Here is a 7,824-nt window from a genome sequence, read left to right as displayed (position 1 = left end):
CGACAACAGTGAAAAAACACACTACTACCCCCAAACTAGATACCCTAGGGCATAACGGGTCCGCTCAAGCAGGAACCCAGCCCCACTCACCTGATCAACAGGCAACACAGCACTCGGAGAAGTGCAGAAAAAAAGAACAGATCGGGCTGGCTGGTTTGTATCCCTTTATGGGATTGGCTGAAGCCATTGGGGGCCATGTTGGAGGAGGGAGGGGAGACTAGAGCGCTGCTCTTTTATTTTACTTGGAGTTCTGTGTGGAGCCGGAGGCTCATATGTGAATACTGTGGCGAGGAAGACTGGACGAGGAGGTAATGAGACCTGTGATCCTAGCGATGAGACCTGTGAACCTGGGATGAGACCTGTTAACCTGGGATGAGACCTGTTAACCTGGCGATGAGACCTGTGAACCTGGGATGAGACCCATGAACCTGGGGAGGAGTGCTTTAAGCTCTTCAGGGATGTATAAGACTTCTTCCATGGTGCCTTCACAAGAATTGGTCACATAATGCTGTCTAATGAGGCTGAAATAGCTCAGTTGGGAGAGCGTTAGACTGAAGATCTAAAGGTCCCTGGTTCGATCCCGGGTTTCGGCATATACCTTTTGTTGTCGATTATAAATTGTATGAAATTAACATTAGTGAGTGTTATTATAATTCATATTTTTTAGTTCAGAAATAAAAAATAGTTAATGAAAGCAGATCAAAGTGGATCAAAGAAACCAATGGAAAATAAAGAGCGGCAGAAATAAAGAGCAATGATGGAGTGGGAGGCAGAGTGAAAGATGAAAGAAGGGAGAAGAGGAAGGAAGGGGAAAAGAAGGATGTAAGAATAAAGCTAGGAAGGGCAGAGGGAGAGGGGAGGAGGAGTATGTAACAGAGGAAACAAGGGTGAGGGAAGGGAAAATAACAAACATGACCAAGAAAGGAAAAGAGGCCAATGAAGTAATGTAAGAAACTATGCAGAAACAATGAATGCTGAGGTCTTTAACACATCAATAAATGGGAGCCATATTTATTTTTGTCTGCTTAGAAAAAATAAGATTTGTAGGGAGATTTAAAAATGGAGGACCCAAATCAACAAAGACATTGTAAATCTACACCTGTAGATTTGCACCTATGTTTGGGTCTATATTTACGAACAGTTTGGATTCTCAAAGAATTCTACGATTACTCACTAGAAGCTGTGAGGGTTTCAGCTTCCTAAAGTACTCACACACTTAAGTCCCAACACACATTCCTTTTTTTTTTTTTTTTTTTTTTTTTTTTTAAAAACCTTTATTCGTGCATCTTAAAAGAACAAATACGGGCCTACAACCGTCAGGCCGGCCACGATACAGTGAAGCACTGATACCCACATTACAGCCCCCGTGTGTCAACGGTCAAGATTAACACCGAGTTATGAGTTACATACTGGAGATATCTTTGACACCCGGGGAAGGAGAGGTGAAGGTTAATTTTAGGTTTTAAAGGTAATTTTATCAGGGAAAAAAAGGGGGGTGAAGGATAAGAACAAAGGAGATTCGAGTCCGCAAGATAGCTTCACCATACGGGAGAGCAGCAACATCAATAAAAACAACAATGGAAGTAAAATCTCAAGCAGTGAGGCGGTGCAGAGATATTACAGGATAGTCACATGAGCAAGTACGCACCCCTCCAGAGCCGCCCCCACTCGATCCACCCCACACCCGGACCCCGAATCGAAGCAAGTAAAGCGCAGAGACATAAGAGAAAAAGGCCCATAGAACTAATTAAGAACAGAGTATAATCCCCCCAGCCAACACCAATGCGGAGGCTACGGCCTGCCCCCCCCCCAGCATAGTGCCTGTCGCCCAATGAACCCGAAATATAGACAAGAGAGAAAGTAGGAATCGAGTAAAGAAATGAAGAAAACAGAAAAGAAGGTGAGGAGGAGCCCACGGGACACCAGAGCGCCCCAAACCATCAGCCAGTTATGGCCTCCACACACTGAGAGCCCACTACGCCAAAAAATTGCATGCGAAGATACCCTGTCACCACCATTTAAGCGAAGGAATACAAGTCGCGACGAGTGCGCACAAAACAGACATACAGTTCCAGTCCAAGGCCAGCCCGTCCATGAACCATGGCGATAGAAGTCAGTCTAGCCCTGGCCCGATCGCGGGCTTGGGATTAAACCAGCCCCTACATGAAGGCCCCGTGTCCCGAGCAGACAAAGGCAAGATGGCCGCTTGTGAGAAGATGGTGAAGTAGGATCACGAAATGGCCGCCGACCAGCTAGTGAGGCCCCTCTTTGCACCACATAAAATCCAAACCTGGCAAGTAAAGTACAGGAGTTCCACAAAAAAGAAGCAGTAGGCCACAGCGGACGGTTCCTCGGAGCCGTTAGGTGTCGTTCAGCAGGATACTCTTGCGGACGCGGTGAGGCAGGCAACAATGAAACAGGCAGCCATGACCAGGGGGACAAAGTATCCGCAGTTGAGGTGGAGAGCGGTAGACCCCGGGTGCCGGGAACGCCGGATGAAGGCACCAGTGTAGCACAATCATACACCACCGTTGCGTCCCCGCAAGAGGATAAAAGCACCGGGAGACCCACGCCCTGTGGATAACAAACAGAGCGCTCACGACCCGCAGCCGACAGTATAGGGTCAAACCGCTCACTCAGCGCCTGCAGGCCAGTGCACATCTGTAGTTGAAAGTCCCGCAGGACAGCCAGAACGGAGCCGCATGTCAGCGGAAGCTGGGCCCCCACATCGGCAGCAATCCGGGACGGCACTGTGGAGCTGGTGTCCGGAAGAGGGAGGGCGAAGTGGGCAGCGGGCGAGACCAGAGTATCACCCCCCAGCCGCGAGCAGGCACTCAACGCCATGTTTTGCCGCTGTACGTTGCAATGGCCAGGGGGGGGGGGTTCGTGGCAAGGAGTCAATTCCCCTCAAGTCTACACCGCAACAGGGAAGGCCGACAGTCGCTTCTCTACTCGCAGGTTCTCTTTGCCGCCGGCTAGGCAATAGGTGAAGGGGGTCAGCAGCCTCCCACAGCGCGGTCCTCAGAGCGGGGCAGGAGGCCCGCCGCACCGGGGCCCACCCCACAGCTCCAGCCCGTCAGGCACAGGGTGCAGAAGGTGTCCGGCCGTCCCTGCCCGGACTCATCCAGCGACGATCCGTGGTGCGAGGTGAGATCGGGACCGCGGGGCTCAGTTTAGCGCTAGCTGGTCCGGTATCTGCGGAGCTTCCAGGGGGCCGGCAAAGGCCATAATGGCGCAGGGGTTCCGTGCAGAGGACAAAAGCACCCAGAACTCGGGCATCCGGGCGGGCTGAGACTCCGGGAAAGCGGCAGCGCGGTCAGCGCGTCTTCGCACACGTTGCACCTCGAGAATCGGCGAGGATGGGCGTCAGGATAGTAGTCCGAGGCCACGGGCCGACGGAGCCGGGCGCTCAAGCGTCTGGTCCGGTCGCCATCTTGGCTCCTCCCCCCCAACACACATTCCTAATTGTGCTTACCAAAAAGAACATTTGCATTTCCTAATATGCTATTTTTCTCCTCCATTTTGACAATATTTAACCCCCTCCTCTACAATCCCATCAAAGTTTGGGGTGTTCCCCTCTTTTTACTACTATAGATGAGGTTTATTCCAGCCCTTGGAAGATTAAATAACAAGCTATTTCCAGGGTGAGGACAAATTCTGAAAAAGTCTGGGAATAGCAGCAATGTCACAAGTTTGTTGAAGGACACAAACTTTCCATGGCATTAGAGCCCTTTGACATAGACCCGCCCCTGAAGCATGTTTACCCCATATTATTTTGCACCATACTGGTGTAATTTTACTTGCAAATAAATAGATTTAAGACATTAAGGGGCATATTCTCAAGAACGTGTGATAATTATCACAAAATTAGCTTAACACAACTTTGCATATCGCAGTCTATCGCGGGAAAACAACTCCGTGTTAACGTAGTATTCTCAACCCGGCGGCACCATGCGATAGTCCCACGATAATGCATCAAATGACAGCGTTAAAATCAACGCAACACCGCAAAAATGCAAAACACAAACGTGAAAAATGTTGCGATGAGGCCAATCGCGACACAAAAATCATTGATAACCAGTGACAGGCCTGCAATTCCCAGGCTTCATGCGGGAAAATGCATTATAACAGCAGAACAAGAAAAACACACCTGTGAACCTGGGATGAGACCTGTGAACATGGGTTGAGCCCTATGAACCTGGCGATGAGACCTGTGAACCTGTCGATGAGATCCCTGAACCTGTCGATGAGAATTGTGAACCTGGGATGAGACCTGTGAACCTGGGATGAGACCTGTGAACCTGGCGATGAGACATGTGAACCTGGCGATGAGACATGTGAACCTGGGATGAGACCAGTGAACCTGGTGATGAGACCAGTGAACCTGGTGATGAGACCAGTGAACCTGGTGATGAGACCAATGAACCTGTCGACGAGACCCCTGAACCTGTAAATGAGACTTGTGAACCTGAGATGAGACCTGTGAACCAGCGATGAGACCTGTGAACCTGGCGATGAGACCTGTGAACCTGTCGATGAGACCCCTGAACCTGTCAATGAGAATTGTGAACCTGGGATGAGACCTGTGAACCTGGGATGAGACCTGTGAACCTGTCAATGTGACCCCTGAACCTGTCGATGAGACTTGTGAACCTGGGATGAGACCTGTGAACCTGGGATGAGACGTGTGAACCTGGCGATGAGACGTGTGAACCTGGGATGAGACCAGTGAACCTGGTGATGAGACGTGTGAACCTGTTGATGAGACCCCTGAACCTGGGATGAGACCTGTGAACCTGGGATGAGATGTGTGAACCTGGCAATGAGACATGTGAACCTGGCGATGAGACCCCTGAACCTGTCAATGAGACTTGAGAACCTGGGATGAGACCTGTGAACTTGGGATGAGACCTGTGGACCTGGGATGCGACGTGTGAACCTGGGATGAGAAGTGTGAACCTGGCGATGAGACTTGTGAACCTGGGATTAAACCCGTGAACCTGGCGATGAGACTTGTGAACCTGGCGATGAGACGTGTAAACCTGGCGATGAGACTTGTGAACCTGGCGAGGAGACTTGTGAACCAGGGATTAGACCCGTGAACCTGGGATGAGACGTGTAAACCTGGCGATGAGATTTGTGAACCTGGGATTAGACCCGTGAACCTGGTGATGAGACTTGTGAACCTGGCGAGGAGACCCATGAACCTGGGGAGGAGTGCTTTAAGCTCTTCAGGGATGTATAAGACTTCTTCCATGGTGCCTTCACAAGAATCAGTCACATGATGGTATCCAATGAGGCCGAAATAGCTCAGTTGGGAGAGGTTAGACTGAAGATCTAAAGGTTCCTGATTGGATCCCGGGTTTCTGCAGAGGGTTTTTTTGACTGAAAAGTCTTGGAAAACTTGAGAAAATAAAACGTGGCTTTAACAACATAGACCTTTTTTCTGCTCTTCCTTCAATAACTTCACTCCCCCCCTTCCTGTCCTTCATTTATCCCCGATTTTAATTATTTACTTTTCTCACAGTTATACCTCCTTCCAGCACAATCCCACTAAATAGTCTGAGAGATTCACCTTATGCTCAGTCGCACTTATTGAATGACAGCCCTGGGATCACTCTCTCTCAGTCTGATGTGACTTGCAGACTGAAGACACAATCATATCCAGTGAATGACAGTCAAGCACAACCCCACTAGGGCAGACCAGGAGCCAGACACACTCAATGCAACTTCACCATCGGTCCCCGGGACCTCAGGAAGGCTGGAGGAGGGGGGGAGGGTCGCAAGCCCCCCTCCCCTATAAAATTAATTGTGCCAGCCCCCCAGATCCCGGCTCAACCCAATGGCTTTGCTTTGAAAGCACAGGAGCCCACACTTAAAAAAATAAATTACTGTGGATTTGCGGATCCTCAGTAGATTTGCGGAAGCATTTACAAAAATGTTTTTGGCCTCAGGGCTGTGCCTCTGGAACCCCCCCCCCCCACCCCCTCCTCCAGGCCTAGGGGGCCAGTGTATCGGTACCCTGCAGTTGCTAGGGACTCAGGGGCTTATTTATGAGCCCTTGTGTCACTTTTGCGCCACCAGTGCGTCACTTTTTGTGACGCAGCAGCGGCGTAACAAAATGAGCCTTGTTGCTCCATATTTACAAAGTGATGCATCTAGGTAGATGCGTCACTTTGTAAACCCCTGTGCCACATTATACCTGCGCCAGGTATAATGTATGCAGGGGGGCGCTCCAATGTGAGCGGAATTTAATTTTGTGTGCAGGAAGTTTGTAAAGGACAGATTCATACGTCATGAGTGCCCCGTCTATCTCCAGTTGGGTCATGTCATGATATGTCATTGGTAATAATGGATGCTTCCTTCAATCTTGGTAGGAGTATCGCCGGTAGTATAAAGCGTCGATACGTCAGCCTGTTCCTTGGACACACATGGTAAATGTTTATTTACAAGCCCCTTGTTAAAAGTGACGCACCGGCGGCGCAGGGGGTCTAGTAAATTAGCCTCTAGTCTCTTTCCGTTGGGTGTAGTATCCTCCATGGGTCACTAGGGGACGGTCAGTCTTGACATCTCCAGACAGTGTCTCTCTTTGGTGATGGGGAAGTCTGGTCCACCTGATCCGTCCATCAGGGGCCCAGGGCCATTATCCAGTGAAAATATTGCTTTAGACGCATCTTCTATCTTTTTTTTGCGGTTAGCGTAAACATTGGCACACTGCGCTTTACGTGAGGAACAGATTCAATTTGAGTGTTTTTGTCATCTCCCTTCATATGTTGAATAGTTACCAAGAAAGTGCAGAAATAAAAGAAAGAACATTTCAAATTTATATCTGCTTTGCTGTCTGTGTGTCTCCTTGTGAGTTATGCGGCGTGGAGGGTGCGTGGAGTCAAGTCCACACTGTGCGTGTTGTGGAAATGTGGATTTTCCTGATCAGTTATGTCCCCTATCTTGGACCCCAACGGTTCTATATGCATGTTACAAGTACATGTATGTTCCCTCCAGTTCCAGTTTCTAAGACGCAAACATATGTGTGTCTACCGTCAACATGTTCTCTGTCAGATCCGCCATCAATGGGCTGGATATTCGATTCCTAAGTATGAAAGGCCACCGACTTTATATGGCTAAGTTACTCCATTTTTACAGTTCAGGCAAGTAGGCCCGATTCTGTCCTCAAAGCCTTTCCCTGCTCTCTGTCTCTGACAGCTTCAGCTTGAGCTCGCATCTGTATCCATGAACTTTGTCCTACTCCCTGTGCAGCTAACGGTGCCTGCCTCGGCTAGTTTTCGCCTGTCTGCCAAGAAGTTGTATTTCACCTTCGAATTATCTATTTTGCTCTCCAGCCGATGCATTCCTGTCCAGTGATTTAGGTAAACATTTCCTTTAGCTCACAAGCAAAGGACTCAGCCTTTCCGTCCTCCTGCAAATGATTCATAGCCCTGTTGCCATGGAAAGTTTTCTGCCCCTCGCATCTCATATAGACACTTAGACGCTTGTACACGCACACACAGTCAGTATAGAATAGATTCTGTCCGAGAGTCTCTTCCTTGTGGATAACATAGTTCTTTAAACATAGGATGTTAGATATGATTTGGGATTAGGTTGACTTGACCCCCAGACTTCTCGTCTCCACATGTAGAGCTAAATGTCAAGTCCCCTTCACCCCCTAGTTGCACGTCAATTACACGTCATGCTGCCGCGCGCGCATCTATGCCAAGTATTATCTTATAGATCCACCTATGTCTGATAATTCTAACCAATTATGTTTCTTTTATTCCTTATTACGCCTAGTTTCGATTATGTCACTGTTTTGTCACTTTTCTTATC

General features: G+C 49.0%; 1 non-coding gene across 1 annotated transcript; it reads left to right on the top strand.

The window, feature by feature from the left end:
• The first annotated feature begins 520 nt into the window (after positions 1–520).
• TRNAF-GAA (transfer RNA phenylalanine (anticodon GAA)) lies at positions 521–593 on the top strand. Its single transcript has one exon. It is a non-coding gene; the product is annotated as a tRNA-Phe (tRNA).
• The last annotated feature ends 7,231 nt before the right edge of the window (positions 594–7,824 follow it).

Source organism: Triturus cristatus, chromosome 4_1, assembly GCF_964204655.1.
Source record: "Triturus cristatus chromosome 4_1, aTriCri1.1, whole genome shotgun sequence".
NCBI lineage: Eukaryota > Metazoa > Chordata > Amphibia > Caudata > Salamandridae > Triturus > Triturus cristatus.
The sequence above is the reverse complement of the archived record's forward strand: the minus strand, read 5'-3'. Positions and strand labels throughout refer to the sequence as shown.